Genomic DNA, 20682 nt, shown 5'->3' on the forward strand with positions numbered 1-20682 from the left:
GAACTTTGATGATTTTTGCATTATATGGTAGATGCATACTGGTAAGGTCTTTTAGTGAGTGTGTGTGTGTGTGTGTGTGTGTGTGTGTGTGAGTGTGTGACTTGTTTTCAAGATTAGGACTTTGTGCCGTCGCCTCGCTGTTTGAGAAAGATGTGGGTGAGTTGGGGTTTTTTTTGTTTGTTTGTTTTACAAGAGAACAAATCCACTTTATTTACTCTTCAGTTAGTTTAAATCCTTGAGTGGTACAGCATTACAGGGATTCTGTGTCCTGTGGCCTTAGCAGGAAGGCTGCTTCAGAATTTGGCACAAACCACACCAGTTTCCATGAGCACAAGTTCCCTTTCCCCAGATTACTCTGGTTTTGTTTGGTTTGCCACCAGGAGTCGCTGTGTTGTTCTTGGCCTTGTCACATCGGCACAGCTCTTGCCTACGCAGAATTCAGTTTCATCTCGAGCATAAACACCTTCAATTTTAAGAAGAGCTGCGTGTTCTCTCTGGTTCCAGAGACCCCACATATAGCCAGCAAAAATGGCTGTGGACCACAGCCTTCCAGACAAATTTGTCGTTTTAGAAAGCCTGTTCCCAGCAGGCCTCCACTGGCCCCAAGATGGCAGAAAAAGCAAGATGTGGGTGAATTTTGAGACTGATGTGGGTAGTTTCCACCTAGCAAAAAGGTGTGTGATCAGTTTAATAGTAAGTCCTTTGAAGATTGTCCACTGGGTCTGTACTAATATTTTGAATAAATGTTTCTTTGTGTTCATAGTAGATGAATTTAGTGTGTATTTAACCAGCTCATATATGAATTTGTGTTGTAGCTTTATATGGAGTATTGGTACTTAGAAGTTTATTCTGATTTTTCCAAAAGGTGCTGTTTAATGTTTAATCCAAGTATCTGTGCAGTCTAATTCATTATTCTTTCAGTCATCAATTCATTCATTTGCCTTTATTACAAAAAAAAGGCCATATGGTATCATATGCGTGATTCATTCTGTTCATTCATTATTCATTCAGAAGACATTATTTTTGAGCAACTACTTTGTGTCAGACACTGTTAACGGGCGTGAGGGATACATGTATGAACAAACCATACAAAGCGTCCTGCCCTGTGGAGCTTAAATTTTAAGGGGTCTGAGAGACTGCTGGGGCTCACCAGGGTCACTGTTTCCTGTGCTTGCTGGACACACATCTAGACTACAATTTCTCAGTTTTTAAAAGTTCCCCCCGGTGATTCTATTGCAGCTAAAGTTAAAAGCAAGCAGCATAGAGGCAAAGACATAAGTCAGGCTTGAGAATTATGTCTAGGGAAGAACTTTGTGTGTCGTTACTGGCACATGGAGCTGACAGGGAACAAATACAGAGGGTGCCAAAAAATGTGTACACATTCTAAGAAAGGAAAAAACTATTAATTGTAATTGTAATATATACCAATAACAAAAGATGAATACAAGCGACATTTGACTTCTCCAGTTACAAGAGGTGCTCAAAGTGGTTACCATCAGTGTCCAGACATTTCTGATTACAGCAAACTACTGCTTGAACATAGATAACATCTCTTAAAATGTGTATACATTTTTTGGCACGCCTGGTATATCAGAGGTCTACTAAGTTGTGGGGGGAATTAATGTAGGCAAGAACCATGAGCCTGAACTGAACAAGCCATTGACTATTTCAGCTGAATAGCACTTTTTAAAGACCCAGAACTTGCTCTGGCAGAAGATGGGTTGTGAAGCTTGCATGGCCCCTGAGGAGGGCGTGCCAGTACCTGCTTGGCCAACCTATTGTATAAGGAAGAACCTCCTGATCCTGTTCCACCATTGTATGTTGGGCCTAGGGAGGGCGGGTGCAGGTGATTTGCCTTTTTACTTCATAGATTGCATCATAAGGAGCTGCACGTGGTCTTGATGAAGAAGACGGTGCCATACCCAGAGATCTTGGACTTGTAGTTAGAGCGCTGACTGAATGAGACTTCAGGTTTTCCTTTGGTGGGCAGGACGGGTTTGAGTGGGCTTATGTTTAGGAAAAGGGAGCAAAAAGATGTTTCATGATTAGAGGTACTCACCAATATTCAGTTGTTCCTTTTCTTCCTGGATGTGGAACTAGATTATATAGCCCATCCTCCTGGCAGCCAGATGGAACCAAATGATTAATTGTCACCGATGGCATTTGTTTGGAAGTGATATATGTTACTTTTGGGTCAAGGTAGTTGAAAACAGGTGTGCCTTCTCCATCTTCTGTCTCTTAACCCTTCCCATTCCCAGTATACATTGGCCAAATGGAAACGTCTCCAAAGCAACTAGCAAAGAAGGAAGCTCTTAGATGACAGGAGGCTGGGTAACTGAATGGATGGATCAGAGCCTCCCTGTCAATTTATACTGGACTCTTGTGAGGAAGAATTCAGAAAGAGGAGTCAGGAGAAGGGCTGGGAGAGTCACATAGGTCTTGTTGAGAAAGTGAAATTTGAGTCAAGTTGTAGGTGTCTTCTGGCAGGGCAGATGTCTGGACAAGAGCAGGAATGTTTGATGTGAAGGCCCGAGGGCAGGAGTGTGCCTGTGAATTCAGGGAATAGCAGAGAAGCCAGAGCAGAATGAGCAGGGGAGCAGTGTAGGAGAGGAAGTCACAGAGTTAAATGACGGCCTGTTGGCCATTGTGAGGACTCTGGCTTTTCCTCGGAATGAAATGAGGAGTCTTTATAGGATTTTCCGTAGAAGAATAACATGACTTGATTTATACTTTAAAATGATCAGTCTGGATGCCATGTAAAGAGTAAACTGGAAGGAAAAAATAGAAGCCAAGAGACCATTTACGGGAAATGATTGCAATAAATTAAAACAAGATAGGATGGTAGCAGTAGAGGTAGTAAATAGGGTTGAATTAAGATATATATTATAAATCAGCCTAATGGGGTGAATGTGGCTTGTGAGAGGAAAGGAGTCAAGAGAAGCTCCAAGATTTTGTCCTAAGTAATGAGAAGGATGGAAATGTCACCAGCTGAGATGGGGAAGGTTGTGAATGGAGCATATTTAGATGTTAGGAGCATATTTAGATGTTAGGACCAAAGGCTCAGTTTTGGAGATGTTCAAATTAAGTTGCTTATTAAATGTCCACATGGAGCTGTTGAGTAGGCCATTGTATATGAGTCTAGACTTCAAAAGAGATGTCTGAGATAGAAATATCAATTCGGGAGTTATTGGCATATAGGTGATATTTAAAGACACGAGACTGGACATACCACTAAGTGAGTGCCTGAAAACAGAGAAGAAAGCAGAAAAGAACTGACCCCTGGAGTTTTCCAACACTGAGTTACCTGGGAGAAGAAGAGCCTGCAGTCTGTGAGGGGGTGAAAACCAAGAGAGTGTGGTGTGTGGAAAACAGTGAAGAGAGTATTTTGAGGAGGAGGAAGCGATTGACTGTGTCCAATGCTGCTGATGCTCACGTAAGAAGACCAAGAACTGATCCTTTGACAATGTGAGGATCATCTTGATGGAAACAGTGGGGACAAAAAGGTAGGTTCAGGAGGGAAAGAACAGAGAGATGGAGACAGCAAGTATAGACAGCGCTGTCAATGAATATCTATTGCTAACTGCTTTTTCTAATAGTAGTTCTTAACTGGGATTTTAGGAAACCCGATTGATCCTACTTCACTTTTCCCCACCCATGATTGCAGCCAGGAGTTAGGAAGATGGCAGTCTGTTTGAGACAGTGGTTTTGATTGTGAGGAAAAAATGGACTTGCTAATAACCCCTGAATTGAATACACCCCCACCCAGTGTGGGCCTTTCCAGCGGGGAGTAGAGCCCTGAAGCTTATGGCTCTGGGAGCAGGGGGCATAGGTGCTCTGTGCAGTTTGCAGATCCCAGGAAATCAGGGAGGGGAAGAAGCTGAGCCAGGCATGTGCATTCCTTCTCTCAACCAAACCAGTCTGATTGGGAGGGGAGTGAGTGAGGGCAGAGAGCGTCCTGGTGGCCCAATTAATCTCGCTTCCTTTCCTTCCTTTCTGTTAATTATGGTAAAATATATAACTCTTAGCCCTTTCTTCATAGACTACAAAGAGGCTGGAATAAATAGGCCTACCCGTGCTTTCTGACACCAGTGTCTTACATTCAGATCTCTGCTTATCTTGGTCTTCACTTTACCAAGAGAACTTTGACCAATTCCCACTTGGTTACTCTCTGGCAGGAAGTGCATGTGGGTTTGTGTTTATTTATATGAAACACACAGATGCAGTTTGTTGGTCGAGTGTCTCATTAGAGGTAGTTATATACCGCAGTTGATGCTATGAAAATTTCACTTTCTTCCCAGCAGATGGCAGGCTCCACCTCTGAACAGTTACTTTATAAATGAGAAAGTATTAGAATTTGTTTAACAAATCTGATAATATTATTTCTTTTCTTCTTCTTCTTGTCCTTCTCCTTTTTCTTCTCCTTCGTCTTCTTCTTCTTTATCAATGTTAATGGACATCTTATATATGTCCCGTGTAGTTGTTTGGGCATTAGTGATATGAAACCATTTCCTTTAAGGAGTCAGAGTAATTTACATTATGGACCTAGACCAATTTAGATTGTTGACTTACTTTTTTGTCAGAAAACTCTTAGAACAAAACACATGTATACATCTTTGTGACCTTGGAGTGTACAGCACCTTCTTAGATATGATACTAAAAGCACAAGCAGCAAAGTAAAAACATAAATTGGACTTCATCAAAATTAAAAACGTGGGTGCTTCAAAAGATACCATCAAGAAAGTAAAAAAGACAACCAACTGAAAAGGAGAAAATATTTACAAATGATATGTCTGACAAGGGTCTTATATCCAGAATTATAAACAACTCTTACAATTTAGCAAAACAAACAAACAAACAAATAAAAAAAACACACCAAAAAAACAACAAAAAGAACCCCACCAAATAACTCAATTTAAACATGGGCAAAGGGAAAGTAGAATGGTGGTTACTAGGAGCTTGTATGAGGGAGAAAAGAAAGGGTGTTAACTAGTATAGAGTTTCAGATTTGCAAGATGAAAAAGTTCAGGATATGTGTCTTACAACAGTGTGAATACACGTTGCACTACTGAATTGCACATTTAAAAATGGTTAAGATGGTAAATTTTATGTCACATATTTTTTACTACAATAAAAGAAAAAGATAAATTATCTTTGGGAGAAAATGGGCAAAGGATCTGAACAGACATTTCTCCAAAGAAGGTGTTCAAATGGCCAATAACCACATGAGGATACTCGACATAGTCATTCAGGAAATGTCTAATCAAAACCACAATGAGATGCTACTTCACACCCAAAGGATAACTAAAATTAAAAAAGCTGATAATGACAAGTGCTGGTGAGCATGTAAAGAAACAGGAATCCGAATACACTGCTGGTGGGAATGTAAAATGCAAAGAAATGAATATATGATGTGTGATCAAATAATACAGAGAATGTTTGAGTAAAAAAATTTAGTACAGTTGAAAGAGGCATTGCCATTCATCTCCCTCAAATACTCCGCCTCACTTCTAACATACTTATCTGTCGTTCTTGCCACTTTCTGAAGCAGTTCTGGAAGTCCTATTTCGTGAGTGTCTTTAGTTGCATTGTCGTGGCTGCCTCAATGTCCTGAGTCATTTTGACTTTGGGGAAGAGCCAGCAGTTGCACGGTGCAAGACCCGGTGACTAAGGTGGATGAGGACACATCATGTTTTTGACAGAAATTGCCATATACCAGAAGTGATGTGTGACACAGAGGGTTGTCATAATGGAGGATGATTTACCGCACACTTTAAAACACACCTTCTCTCAACCGTAGCTCACACCCGACTGACTGCACTGAACAAGTTAAAACTTGTGGTACACTGTTACTAAGGTTCGATCTGCCGCTTCCCGTATTGAAAATCCCTGCCTTTCCGTTGGATGGCACTTGGCAGCAGCATTCGCTGTATTTTGTGATCACAATGGAAAGGCTGCATGTCACACATCGCTTCTGGTGCAGCAATTTTGTCAAATACAAACATTATGGTGTGTCCTCATCCACCTTATTCAATGGATCTGGCACTGTGTGAATGCTGGCTCTTCCCAAAAGTCAGAATGACCATGAAAGGAAAATGTTTTGAATCGATTCAGGACATCAAGGCAGCCACCACAGCACAACTAAAGACACTCACGAAAGAGGACTTCCAGAACGGCTTCAGAAAGTGGCAGGAATGATGGGATAAGTATGTTCAAAGCGAGGGGGATATTTTGAGAGGGATAAATGGCAACATGTCTTTTACTGTAATAATTTTTATTTATTTAAACATTCACTGTATTTTATGATTACACCTCATGATAATGGACCATGGAATGTAGGTTGTTTAAAGAGAGAGATGAGGCCATGAAGGAGGTAAGGGATAACTGAAGGTGGTCGGCTCAGTGGAGTGTAGGTCCCGCTGAGGTTGAAGTGCTGTTGAAGGCAGGTACTAGAATGAGTGCGCTAGAAAGTAAGAAGTTGGTAGGAGAGGGGGGTGCTCGAAATTGAGCCTTTAGACCAGGGGTGTCCAAACTGCGGCCTGCGGGCCAACTGCGGCCCGCAATCCATTGTTAATTGGCCCACAGCAGATTCCAAAAATATATTTAGCTTACTTAAATAAACCAGGCGAGGCAATACGTACTTCACCTCAAGTGAGTGGCCTGGCTGTTTGTGTACTTTACCACATATGGCGTTTGGTGAAAAACGTTGAAAAAAATTTGATCACCCCTGCTTTAGATGATGTACATTGATTGGCAATAAAATGTTCTAGGATGTGACTGCGAACCTGGTGGCCGGTATAGAGTGGGGGAGGGATTGTTGAGGGAGGGAGGACAGCGTGACCGGTGTGTAAGTTCCTAGGTGGCCCATAAGAAATTACCACAAACTGCATGGCTTAAAACAAATTATTTTCTCATCGTTCTGGATACCACAAGTTTGAAATCAAAATGTCAGCAGGGCCATACTCCCTTCGGAGGCGTTAGGGTCGTATCTATTTGTATTCATCAGTTTCTCCAGAGAAATAGAACCCAGAGGAGATACGTAACTGTGAAGACATTTATTATAAGGAGTTGGCTCACGTGATTATGGAGGCTGTCAGATCTCAAGAGCTGCAGCTGGAGTGGGCAGCTGGAGACCCAGGGGAGCTGATGGATCATACTAGGCCAAGTCTGAGGCCTTTAGACCAGTAGTTTTGGTCTCAAGACCAGCAGGCTTGAGACCCAGGAAGACACTGTATCAATTCAAGGCCAAGGCAGAAAAAAGCCAAAGCCCCAGTTCAAAGGCAGTCAGGCAGGAGGAATTCCCTGTTATGCAGGGGAGGGTCAGCCTTTTTTGTTCTACTCAGGCTTTCAACTGATTGGATCAGGTCCAGCCATGTTAAGGAAATAAATCTGTATTACTCAGTCTACCAATTTATATTAATCTCATCCAAAAACATCCTCGTAGGGACACTCAAAATAATGTTTAACCAAATATCTGGGTACCCTGTAGCCCAGGAGAATTGACACATCAAATTAACCGTCACACCATTCTCGGCCTTTCCCAGCTTCTAGTGGCTGTTGGCATTCCTTGACTTGTTGTGTCACTCCAATCTCTGCCTCCTTGGTCACACTGCCTCTTCCTCTTCCCTCTCTTCTCCTCTGTGTGTCTGTCTTCTAAGGATATATGTGATTGTGTTTTGGGCCCACTTAGAAAATCCAGGATGAATTTTTCCTCTCAAGATCCTTAATTTACATATTTTGCCATTGAAGGTAATATTCACTCTCTTGCCCTATAGGGTAATAGTCTTAGGTTCCAGAGATTAGGATGTGGACATATTTGGAAGGGGGCACCATTCAACCCACTGCACCGTGTGTATTGGAAAGGTCAACTATGTGGATGTTGAAATCAGTAAGGATTGTGGCAGTAGTGATGCTGGACTCCGCTGTGAAGGAATATTTAGGGTTTGGGTCTGATGACATGTCACTCAAAACTGGGGTTTTAAGGGAAAGGGAAAAGGATCTGAAAGTGGCAGTGAGGTTCTAGGAGGACCTCTCCCCCACCTGGAGACCCAGAGGTCTGAGGGGTGTGGGAGAGAAAGCAGCTGCCACTTGAATGGTTTCAGGGGAAGCCCAGCCTTCAGGGAAAGCCAGTGCAAGGTGAAAGCAACACTCAGAGAAAACGGTCTCAGGTAGAGAAGGGATTTTGCTGATGGTGTACCATGAAGAAGTAGAAGGGCTTTGAGAGTTGAGGACTAGTGAGAGATGGAGTCATGTGAGGGGATGTACAGAGCCTTCTGGGAATGAGAATCCACCAGCGGGAGTCTGGGATATCCTATGAAACAAGCAAAACTTCTGATAAAAATTGTGCTGGAATTGGCCCCAGATCATCTCCAAGGCAGATCCCGGTGCCGCCACTGTGAGGGTTAGTTGGGAGAGGGTCTTTCCAGGAGCACGCAACGCTCTGGGTTCTTCTGTTTACTCCTATTGGTGGTGGTATGAAGGCCTGGGGAGAAGTGCCCTGAAGTTCTCCCAACCCCCAGCTAACCTGACTGCTTCACTGACCAAAGCCTTCCCTCTGAAGTTATGGACGTTCCAGGGCCATCCGAGAGCTAGACGGGTCAGGCTAGGGGTGTCCTGACAGCATGCATCAGCATTTTCAATGGTTGGCTGGGATGCTTTCAATATTGCTCTTTTTAGCATCTGAATGTTGCCCCCGTTTGACTGTGGTGTTTGCGTGCATTAATGATTCTTACACCCATTTACAGCTGCAAAAGTGCTGAGTTTGAAGGCAGACCATTTGAAATGGACCAGCTGTTTAAAAAGATGGACACTTACCAAAGACAGTAGTGTTGTACAGTTTATGAAACAATAAGGCATCTTTTTCCACTCTAGCCTGATTATTCTTAGAGCAGAGAGATGACAGGAAGGTTTTCCATTGCAGAGAAATGTATGACTTCACCCAAACCAAGCAGTTCTTCAAATGAGCAATTTCCTCTAGCAGTCGTCACTTAGCCACAGGCCTCTCTCCAGCTTTAGATCTTTTCTGATTCTTACAGGTGGCCACCAGAACTGAACTGGAGAATGTGTGTCCCCCTCCATGTGTGGGAGGATTTGGGTTTTCTGTGACCCAGCAGTGTGAATTGCTTGTCCATTCCTACGTTAACTTAAATACATCAGTGATTATTGACTTTTTATCTAGTACTTTCTGACATCTATAGAATATGTTGAGGGTAGAATTGTTTCTCTAAATAAGTTTAATACAAGTATATTGTATATTCATTGCATTTTATCTCCATTTAGTGACTACACAATGCCCACGTATGATACGTTCATATGTTGTTTATTCACTAAACTTTTTGCTTAATGTTATGTTCCCCGGCTCTCCTGAGCTCTTCTCTTGCAATGCCCTCTCTCTGAATGTTTTCACACAGTTCCAGGTTTTAGCTGACCCCCTGGACAATGATAAATTTCTACAAATTTTAATTCCAGCCCAGGCTTTTTGTCTAGGTTAAGACTCTTACATTCAGTGGTCTTAATGGATGTTTCCTTCTGGAAGTCTCACTGGCTTTTCTGTCAATACACTGTTCTGATAATTTTTCAGTCAAATTTCTTGGACTTCTAAGTAGATAGCTGTATTGTCTATAGGACACAACTTGGTCATTTTCTAGTTGTTATACCTCTTTTTTTTTTTAACCTCTGTGTTGGCAACAACTTCTAGAGCAGTGCTTTTAAAAATTGTCGGAAAAGAATCATATGGGCTGCTTCTTAAATATATAAAGTACCAAGCCTCTTCTCCTGGGAATTTTAATTTAGGAGGTTTGGGTTGAAGCAGAGGAATCTGCTTTGTTTTGTTTTGTAAACAAGTACTGCAGGAATTTTTTTTTTTTTTTTAATCTTTGGACAATTTAGAAAACGCTGTTGCGGAGCAGTGCTAGAAGAATAGTGATGGCTGTCTCTGGTCCCTGACTGGTGTACCTGAATCATGTCTGAAGTTGATTGACTGCTGGCTCTGTTCTTGCCTTGACCATGGCAGTATTTGTAACAGGCTTTCGAGTTCCTGTGTGCCCAGGGGCTAGTCAGTCATACAGTGGTCCGTCTACACCAGGCAGAGAGCTTTCTGCCCTGGTATTCCTTCGGTAAACATGTCTACTGCCTGTTATGTTCCAGGCCCCACCGAGTGCTGCTGTACAAAGAAGCACATGGCCAGTCTTTGTGGCTCCCAGCCCTCATGCCCTCTCTAACCTCCAGCCTTTCCAGAGACTCTGGCTGCCTGGGAATCCACTTCCCAGTGCTCCTAGGCTCTGCTTTTTGTTGTAGCTATTTAGACCCTTTGTTTGCCAGTGCCTGAAGTATTGGTCACACTTTTCCTTCTTCATGCTGCCCTGCCATGCAGTCTGTTCCTCCATTTGACCCAGAGAACTGTCTGCTCAGTGTATGCTAGAAGCAATTTCTAAACTAGAGATGATGTATAGCACACTGAAGTTTAATCTGATGGATAATGTTTTGAAAGCTTTTATAGTTATGTCTTTGGTCTGGGACTTTTATTTATATCTTTTGCTCACAGGCCGCACTGTGACAGAAGTGAACTATTTGTAGTTGCTTCTTCCACCCTATGTTCTTACCTATATGTCTTTGAATCTGTTGTTCTAGCTGCCTTTATCTCCTCTCCTCCCCACCCTCCCAACTTTCCCCTGCCAATTTCTCTATAGCTCGAAGGTTCAGCTCAGCTATTGCCTCTTTTCCTGATTCCCCCAAGTCTTTCAGGAAAGCTTTATGGTTTTTCCCCAGAAAGGTCTTATATATGTTAGATTAATTCTTGTGTACTTTACATTTGTTGTTGCTGCTGCAAATGGTGCCTTTTTTTGTGAGATGTAATTTACATGCAATAAAATGCATCCAACTTTAAGTGTACAATTCCATGAGTTTTGGCAAATGTGTACAATTGTACAAATGGTATCTCTTTTGAATTATGTGTCTGAACAGTTTTTTGCTGGTATATGGAAACACAAAGTGGTTTTATATTTTAATCCACTATCTAGTCATCTTGCTTAATTTCTGTAAATTATGTCACCTGCAAATAGTGATAACTTTGTTTTTGCCTTCCCACTCCTTAAGCTTTTAAGCATTAATAATACTTTATTTTTTCTTTTGGTCTTATTATGGTGGCTAGAACCTCCAGCAATATTGACTAGAAATAAATTTAGGAAGGGTGACATTTTAAAAAGGAACAATCCAATATGGAGAAAGGACCAAATTGAACTTTTAGAAATAAAAAAAATATTAAGGTTAAGCCCAATGGAGGGGCTAAACAGCAAATTAGAGACAGCTACAGCAAAAATTAGGGAATGGAAAAGAGAGCTGAAGAAATTAACCAGGATACCGAATATTAAACACAGATATAGGGAAATGGAACATGTGAAAGGCAATTAAAGGATTTGTAGAACGAAAAGATCAACCTAGAATTCTGTACCTCGCTGATCTATTCAAGAGCAAAGAAGAAATAAAGATATATATTCAGAAAAGGTTTCAGTGCGTTTGTCACCAATAGACCATTGCTGAAGGAACTAATAAAGGATATACTGTGGGGGAAAAATGATTGAAGAAGTGAGGAAGAAATGGGATATAAGAAGAAATGGTACACGGTGCAGTTGGTAAATGTAAGTAAGCATCATGTGTAAAATAATAATGACTAATTGTGGTAGGCTTAAAATAAGATGCGGCTAAAGTACTGATCAACTTTGACATGGATATAGTTGAGACATGATTAGAATTATAGTATTTTAAGTTGCACGATGAGAGCAGAGATACTGACTAAGAGTGTGGTGAGTGTTCATGTTAAAATAGAGGAGATTCCTGACTTGTCCGGGATTTAATAGGCTTATGTTTCTGCTTGGATCCGCTCAGTTGGTAGCTTGATGCTCAAGGTGATGTACTCAGAATAATTTGAAGTGAATATGACAGGAATGGCCTGCGAGGCACCAGTCCTGAGCTTTTTCCATTAGGCTGTTGTGCTCCCAATGTCAGGGCCTGTCAGCAGGTACCCTGAGCTGAAGGCTGTGCTGTTCAAGGAATTAGCTTAAGGCTGATTGAAAATACAGTCATCTGAGTCCAAAAGAAAGGTATTTTTCAGAGTGTCTTAGTGCCTGGTCCACAGTGACGTGAGGAAAACAGTTTTGGCTCCAGCACAGGGACACACAGTGCAGTGGTTGCAGCGCAACTCACCTCGTGCTCCCTGCCTTAGAGTCTGCCCTCCACTGGACACTGTGTCCCTATCCGCTTCCCCTTCATGACCTTCATGTGGTACTTGGCATCCCCAGTGTGTTTTGCACTGACTCCTTGCAAAAATGTCTCACTGCCCCAGTATGTATGTTCTTTCTCTCTATAAAACTGAGTCTGTTAACATCTAATTCATAAGACTTTGGAGGGTTAAATGAGCCTATGTATGTGTGCAAAGCACCTATCACATGCCTGACACTAATTTCTTAATAAACATTATTTCCATTTCAGGGAAAAAAAAATGAAACCACTAGAAGAGTCGACTCAAAGAGTATAATTGCCAAAAAGGGAAAACAACATAAAATGAGAAAAAACAAAACCTAAAAAGCAGATAAGAAAAGACAAACATAAAAGAAAAAAGGAAAGACTAAAACAAATAATGATATAATAAGCTATAAAAATAAATAATATATTACTAATCAGTAAATTAAATTTTCCAGGGAAAACAACAACAGTTGTCAGATGGGTATTTTTTAAAAATTGGGTTGTATGCTGTTCATTAGAAACAGCAAAAAACCAAAACAAACTAACAAACAAACAAAAAAACAGAAGAGGTGAAAGTTGGGGATAAAAAAAGACATACCTTGCAAAATACTAACCAAAAGAAATTTGGTGAAGCTATATTAATCTCAGGAAATAGATTTCAGGGCAAAAATCTTTACCAGAGAGGGTAAAATGATATATTTTATGTTATGTATATTTTATCCCCAAAAAACTTTTTAACCAGAAGTAAAGTTTAGCAAAGACAAAAAGGTGATATTAACAATTATACACAGATACACCTTTAATAATGTTGCTGTAAAATATATAAATAAAAATTAAGGGCACAATAATAAATTGAAAATACATTATTAAAATAGGTAATTTTATCACACTTCTCTCAACTATTGTTAGAATTATTAGACAAAAAACAAAGACTGTAAAAGATTTGTACCCAACAATTAATGATGGCATTCTTTTCAAACGTACAAAAATTGACCACATAAAGAAAGCCTCCGAAGAGAATTGGTATCATATAGACCATATTCTCTGACTATAGTGCGTTTGAGTTAGAAATTAATAACAAAAAGATAAGAAAACAGCCAATACATTGGTTATTGAAAGCTTAATTGAAACAAACAGATTCTTAAAACAACCTTGCTTACCAAAACTGGTTCAAGATGGAATAAAAAATCCAATTAGTAGTATAATCATTAAAGAATTTGAATTAGTAACTTATAATCTTTACACAAAGGAAGTAACCATACCTGAATGACTTCACATGAGTTTCAGCAAACACTCAAAGAAAAGTCAAATTCCAATACTATGTACAATTTCCCAGCTTTTAGAAAAAATAATAAGTATTTCAATTTCACTTTTGAGGCTAGAATAACCTTGGTACCAAAACCTTACGAGGATAGCAAAAAAGGAAAATTACAAGCCATTCTCATGAATATAAATGAAAACCTAAACAAAATATGAAACTGAATCCAGCAATGTAAACAAAAGATAATACTTCATGACCACACTGGTTTTATTCCAGCAATTCAAGATTATTATAATTTAACCATATTCATAGATGGATGTATTAAATCCATATCATCTCAAGAGACTCATATAAAACATTTAATATAACCCAATATCCAGTGATCATTATTGATCATTTACACACACACACACACACACACACACACACACGCACACACGCACGCAACAAACAAAAAAACCCCACCAAACCTTGGAATTCTGGGAGTTAAGGAACTTCCTTAACATAATATAGGATATTTGTTAAAGCATTACATTTACTGGTGAAATGTCTTATGTATAACTTATACTGAAAAGTATGTTTTAATATTGATGCTATCACCACATCTATTTCACATTTTGTCAGTCCTAATCAGCATAGTAAACAAGGAAAAAAAATAAAAGGTGTTTTTGTTGAAAAGAAACAAAATTGTCATTACGTGACAATGACTGTAAATTTAGGATATCTGAAAGACTCTCCACATAAATCATTACAATTAAAACAGGCCAGGGACCATAAAAGTAAAAAATAGATAAATCGGATTACATCAAAATTAAAAATTTCTTTGCATCAAAGGGCACAATCAACATAGTGAAAAGGCAAAGTATGGAATTGGAGAAAATATCTGCATACCATACATCTGAATAAGGGTGCATATCTAGAATGTATAAAGAACTACAACAACAACAAAAAACAAATAAACCACTGAAAAAATGGGCAAAGGACTTGAAAAAGATGATATACAAATGGCTAATAAGCATATGAAAACATACTTGACATCACTAATCATTAGGAAAATGAAAGTCCAAACCACAATGAGATACCACTTCATACCTGTTAAGATGACGACTATGGAAGAAAGAAAGTAACAAGTGTTGACAAGGATGTGGAGAAATTGGGACACACTGTTGGGGGAATGTAAAATGGTGCCGCCGTTATGGACAGCAGTATGGAGGTTCCTCAAAAAATTAGAAATAGAATTATCATATGATCCAACAATTCCACTTCTGGGGTTTTTCCAAAAGAATTGAAAGCAGAGTCTCGAGATATTTGTACACCAATGTTCATAGCACTGTTATTCACAGTAGCTAAAACTTGGAAGCAACCCAAGTGTCCATTGATAGATGAATGAATAAACAAATCATGTTTTATATTTACAATGGAATATTATTCAGCCTTGAAAAGGAAAATTTCTGACGTATGCTACAACATGGATGAATTTTGAGGACATGATGCTGAGTAACAGAAGCCAGTCACAAAAAGGCAAATACTGTATGATTCTGCTTATATGAGGTATCTAGAGTAGTAAATTTTATAGAAACAAAAAGTGGACAGGGACTCAGGGGAAGGAAATGAGTTGTTTAATGGATAGAGAGTTTCAGATTTACAAGATGCCGCGTTCTGGATATTAGTCACACAACAATATGAATATACTTAATACTATTGCACTGTACACGTTAAAATGGTGAATATGGTAAATGTCATGTTATGTATATTTTACCACAACTGAAAAAAGAAAGAAAGTAAAAGGAAAGCAGGGTTGCTGGTTACGAAATCTATAAAATAGCTAGAAATAAATAAGAGAGATGCATGGATTCTTTATGGACAAGAATTTATAACTTTATTGAAAGACATTAAAGAAGGCTTAAATGCATGAAAAGAGGAACACGTGTGAAAGGAATGTTCAGTTTATAAAGATGTCATTTCTCTCCAAAACTACTTATAGACTTGATCAGTTCCCATTAAAATCCCAGCAGGATTGTTTGTGGTAAACAACAAACTGCTTTTAAAATTTAAGTGGAAGTGCAAAGAGTCAAGAATAATCAGAACTCTCCTGAAGAAGAAGGTAAGTTTGGGGCACTGGTACTTCCTGCAAAGATAAGAGGAAGCTACAGCAATTAAATCATGTGACACTGGCACAAGGGTAGCAATAGAATATCTAATAGGAGAAGAATAGACTATTTATTAAGTGATCCTGAGGCAATTAGTTATCCATATGGAATAAAATTGGGTTCTTTCCTCATACCTACCAAACAAATCACTTCTAAGTAGATCGAAATTTTTTTGTTGTTGTTGTTGGGGGTTTTTTATAGATTTTATTGGGAAAGGGGAACAGGACTTTATTGGGGAACAGTGTGTACTTCCAGGACTTTTTTTTCCCAAGTCAAGTTGTTGTCCTTTCAATCTCAGTTATGGAGGGTGCTGTTCACGTCTTAGTTGTGGAGGGCGCAGCTCAGCTCCAGGTCCAGTTGCCATTGCTAGTTGCAGGGGGCACAGCCCACCATCCCTTGTGGGAGTCGAACCAGCAACCTTGTGGTTGAGAGGACGCACTCCAACCAACTGAGCCATCCGGGAGCTCAGTGGCAGCTCAGCTCAAGGTGCCCTGTTCAATCTTAGTTGCAGGGGGCGGAGCCTACCATCCCTTTTCGGACTCCAGGAATTGAACTGGCTGCCTTGTGGTTGGGAGCCCACTGGCCCATGTGGGAATCGAACTGGCAGCCTTCGGAGTTAGGTGTACGGAGCTCCTACCGCCTGAGCCACTGGGCTGGCCCAGTAGATTGAAATTTAAATATGAAAGGTTAAAAACTATAAAACTGTAGAAAACAATGTGGGAGAATATCTCAGAGAGGAAAATATTTCTTAAGATACAAAAAACCCCCACAAAATATAAAAGAAATGATTGATAAATTGGGACTGACATTATATTTAAAGATGACTTTTCCTCAGAAATGACAGAGTGAAAAACAAACCTTAAAGTAGGAGTTGTTTGCAAGTCATAACTTCCATAGGGTTAAAATACAAAAATACATATAAAGAACTCTTACAAATAAATAAAAGAAAGACAACCCAGCGAAACACTACTCCAAAGATAGAAAAAGGCATTTCACAGATGAAAAAACACAAATGGCCCATAAACCTAGGAAAAGATGCTCAATCTTTTTAGTTATTAGGGAATTGTAAATTAAAACCATAGTATTATTTGTCACCCACCAGATTGGCAAATGTTAAAATGTCTGACAAGAAGCGTTGGCCAGAATGTGGAGCGTCAGGAAGTCTCACACAGCTGAGTGGAAGCAAGTTGGCAGTGCCGAGTAAAATTGACTGTGCATAACTTAGGACCCAGTAATTGCACTCTTAGGAAATTCTTACACATGGCCACCAGGAGACATGCACAAGAAAGTTTACAGCAGCTTTGTGAATGAGAGGGGAAAAATGAGAACAACCCAGAGGTTCATCGGCAGTGCAGCGGATATATAAATTACGATGTAATTAAGTAATGACATACAATCAAGCAGTGAAAAATTAACTAATTACAGTTATGTGCATCAACATGGATCAATTGTAACATGATTTTGAGTGGAAGAAGCAAGTTGTAGGAAAAAATAATGTAAGTCTGTATAGGTTTTAAACATGTATTAAGTGAATTGTATTTATGCATAATTGCTAAAACAATAAAATCAAGGAAATGATTCTTACAAAATCCAGGACACTGATTACCAGGAGAGGAGCAGGTGTGATGAAGTGGGTTCTGTTAGGTAAGGGCCCACACTGAGGTTTCAGTGACCACAATGTTCTGTTTCTCAGGCAGAATCATGGGTAGATGAGTATATGTTTTATAATTTTTTTAAACTGTACACATAACGTTTTATACACTCTGATACATTTTTTAAAAATTGTAACTTGTAATATTTTTAAGAGATGGTAGGAAATGTTTTGAAATCGGGGGAAGTAGATGAGCATATTGAAAATGCACAGATTGAAAAGCATCCCTTAAGTGAGTTTGGAGGAGATTTAGTTCTCTAGGGTAAGGCCCCTCCGTACATCAGTTTTAGAGTTCGAGTGAGGGGAGAGGTACAGAGACCTGAGCAACCTCTCTGGCGTAGTAGTCAAAATGAAGTGTGGGAGACACCAGTACCCTGACTTGACTGCTTTTTGCCCTCCCTTCACGTCCATACATATTTAGGGACTGATTACCACGTCCCTGGTATGGTATTGTCCCAGGGGCCAAGGAGCCAGAAAAGGCAATATCCCCATCTTGGCAGTTTTCAGACTCTTGCTAAACTGACTCCACAGTAAGATTCGCTTCAGGTCTGTATCGTAATCCACTCTTTGAGATCTCTTTAAGGAAATCATTTATTTACCTATTTAGGCAACCTAGTTGAATATGACGCTCTAAAGTTTTCAGAATAATATCCTTTTTGGTTTGGTCCAGGCCCCCTTAGTTAATATTCTAATCCATATATATATATATATATATATATATATATGTGTATATGTATATATATATATATATATATATATATATATATATATATATATATATAAAATTTATTTTTAAATTTTTCCTTCCCATACATATGAAGCTTCTTTTGATGTACTCTATTAATTCGGAATTGACTGATGTATTGATTTTACCTTTCTAGCTATAATTTTGATACCTGAAATTGGATCTCCTCTTACACCTTGACTTAAAGCAGTTGTTTTCAAAGGCACAGCAAGCATACTGCTAGAGAACATTAGGTGGTGCAAAAGGAAACATTTTTTATTTTAACAGTTATGTAGTTATTTTAATGTTTCTTATAAAATATACATATGGGACCTGTGATTTCATGGCTGGTATCACTGAGGATGCAGCTACAGTAGTCTATATGATAATCCATCTCACATAGATTCATGAATTAATGGTCCTCATGGATATCAGATATAGCAAAAAAAGCTATGAAGTTAATACACTGATTACAGATATCGTGTTTAGTTGTAAGGTGAATTAAGGTATTCTCTGATGTCCTCCGATTGTCTTCTGTTTGTATCATAACTCAAAATGTAAAGTATGTGGTTTGGCCCAGGAGAAAGCAATCTAGAAAATTCATCTAGGCAAATAATTTGTTCAAATAACATATTCTGTTGTAGAACAGGTTCTGGAAAAACACAGATGAATAAATTATAGATCCTCCCCTTCAAGAGCACCAACTCTAACAGATAGGCATGTAAATTAAAAAGTGCAATACAGCATGGAAAGTGTACCAGTGGAAATATGTACGTGGTAAATGGGTAGCTTGCAAAGGCGGGCACTGGTGTGTGTAGTAGTGAGGAAAGTCTTCACAGAGGAAGGGAAACTTGCAAGCAGTCTTGAGAGAGGAGCAGAAAATGTACAAAGAAATAGACTGGGAAAGGGAGACCTCAGAATGGCATGTGCCAAGATACAGAGCTACGAGAACATGGTGTGTTACCTGAGCAGCATGTCATTTATGCTAGTGAGGTGAAAGGTGGCCCAGGAGGGAGCCAGATATGGCAGCTATGGAATATGACGCCTTCATTTAGATCTTACTCTGTAAATGAGTGTCAGCCTTTGAAAATTTTTAAGCAGAAGACTCACATGATGTCTGGGGGCAGTGTAGGCGATGGGTTAGCTGGGGAAGAAGCAGAGTCATATTACGGTTAACTGTTGAGCAACGGGACACTGGGGAGAAGTTGGGGGAAGTTCAGAATTTGTGCTTTGCTTAGCTTCATATGATTGTTTTTTCTTTTCTTTTTAAAGCTCAGACTCCCACTGAGAGAGCTTCCCTTCCTTCCTTCCTTCCTTCCTTCCTTCCTTCCTTCCTTCCTTCCTTCCTTCCTTCCTTCCTTCCTTCCTTTTCTTTCTTCCTTCCTTCCTTTCTTCCTTCCCTTTCTTTCTTCCTTCCTTTCTTTCTTTCTTTCTTTCTTTCTTTCTTTCTTTCTTTCTTTCTTTCTTTCTTTCTTTCTTTCTTTCTTTCTTTCTTTCTTTCTTTCTTTCTTTCTTTCTTTCCTTCCTTCCTTCCTTCCTTCCTTCCTTCCTTCCTTCCTTTCCTTCCTTTCCTTCCTTTCCTTCCTTTCCTTCCTTTCCTTCCTTTCCTTCCTTTCCTTCCTTTCCTTCCTTTCCTTCCTTTCCTTCCTTTCCTTCCTTTCCTTCCTTTCCTTCCTTTCCTTCCCTTCCTTCCCTTCCTTCCCTTCCTTCCCTTCCTTCCCTTCCTTCCCTTCCTTCCCTTCCTTCCTTCCTTCCCTTCCTTCCTTCCTTCCTTCCTTCCTTCCTTCCTTCCTTCCTTCCTTTCTCCTATCAACTCCAAATCAAGCAGTCGTTTCAATCTAGTTGTGGAGGGCTCAGCTCACTGGCCCATGTGGGGATCGAACCGGCAACCCCGTTGCTAAAAGCTCACACACTGACCAACTGAGCTAACCAGCCTCCCTAGCTTTGTATGATTTTCAGGAAATTCGATTACATTTAGACTTTTCCTAGAATTTAATGTGTTGTAGGGGATAGTGGTAGGTGATTTGGAACCAATATATAACATTTCTGAAGAAACTGGTTTTTTTCAGTTTTTATTATAACAAGGTATTAACTAAGTTGCCTATAGAGTCTTAAAGGCAGACAGGTTTGCACTTATTTTGTGTTAAAATAATATGGCAGCAGCATATAAAAGTTAAGTGGAGACAGGGTACTGATGAGATACACCGCTGCAAACAAGCTCTGTTTTCCAATTAAAGTGCTACCCTGCAGCAGCAGTACAATAAAATACTTAATCTTTTCTGCCGTTAATATTCTGCCAAGGAAATCTCAGACAACCATGTTATTTAAAGGGGAATTGGGTGGACAACAAAATCAGCATCCTATAAAGAGCTTCCTTTAAATTGTGAATGTTCTACATAACTTAGTTGTGGCATAGTGTTTACCTCGGTGCATATTTACTATTGAATTTTAGACTTGATCGGTTTGATGTGTAATTACTCTACCTTCCAGAGAAATGTGCTAGTATGCCAACTTATTTTCGTACCTTCAGCATATTGTAATTTAGAGTCCCAGGTCTGATACAGACTGCCTGTGTCCTTGACTGCATTCATCCCGATCTTTATACACAGCTAAACCCTTAACACCCAATGTTCTGCCGCATGTTTATTTTGGGAATATT

General features: G+C 39.6%; 1 protein-coding gene and 1 pseudogene across 23 annotated transcripts in view; one reads left to right on the forward strand and one right to left on the reverse strand.

The window, feature by feature from the left end:
* The window catches only part of DTNB (dystrobrevin beta), a 185464-nt gene that overhangs the window by 65623 nt on the left and 99159 nt on the right, over nucleotides 1-20682 (forward strand). The gene's annotated exons all lie outside the window — the stretch shown is intronic.
* LOC308505738 (large ribosomal subunit protein eL33-like) lies at nucleotides 228-20614 on the reverse strand (annotated as a pseudogene). Its single transcript has 2 exons — nucleotides 20548-20614; nucleotides 228-596 (listed from the first exon to the last, which is right to left on the reverse strand). The product of its transcript is annotated as a large ribosomal subunit protein eL33-like (transcript).

This window comes from Rhinolophus hipposideros (assembly GCF_964194185.1).
Source record: "Rhinolophus hipposideros genome assembly, chromosome: 12".
Classification (NCBI taxonomy): domain Eukaryota; kingdom Metazoa; phylum Chordata; class Mammalia; order Chiroptera; family Rhinolophidae; genus Rhinolophus; species Rhinolophus hipposideros.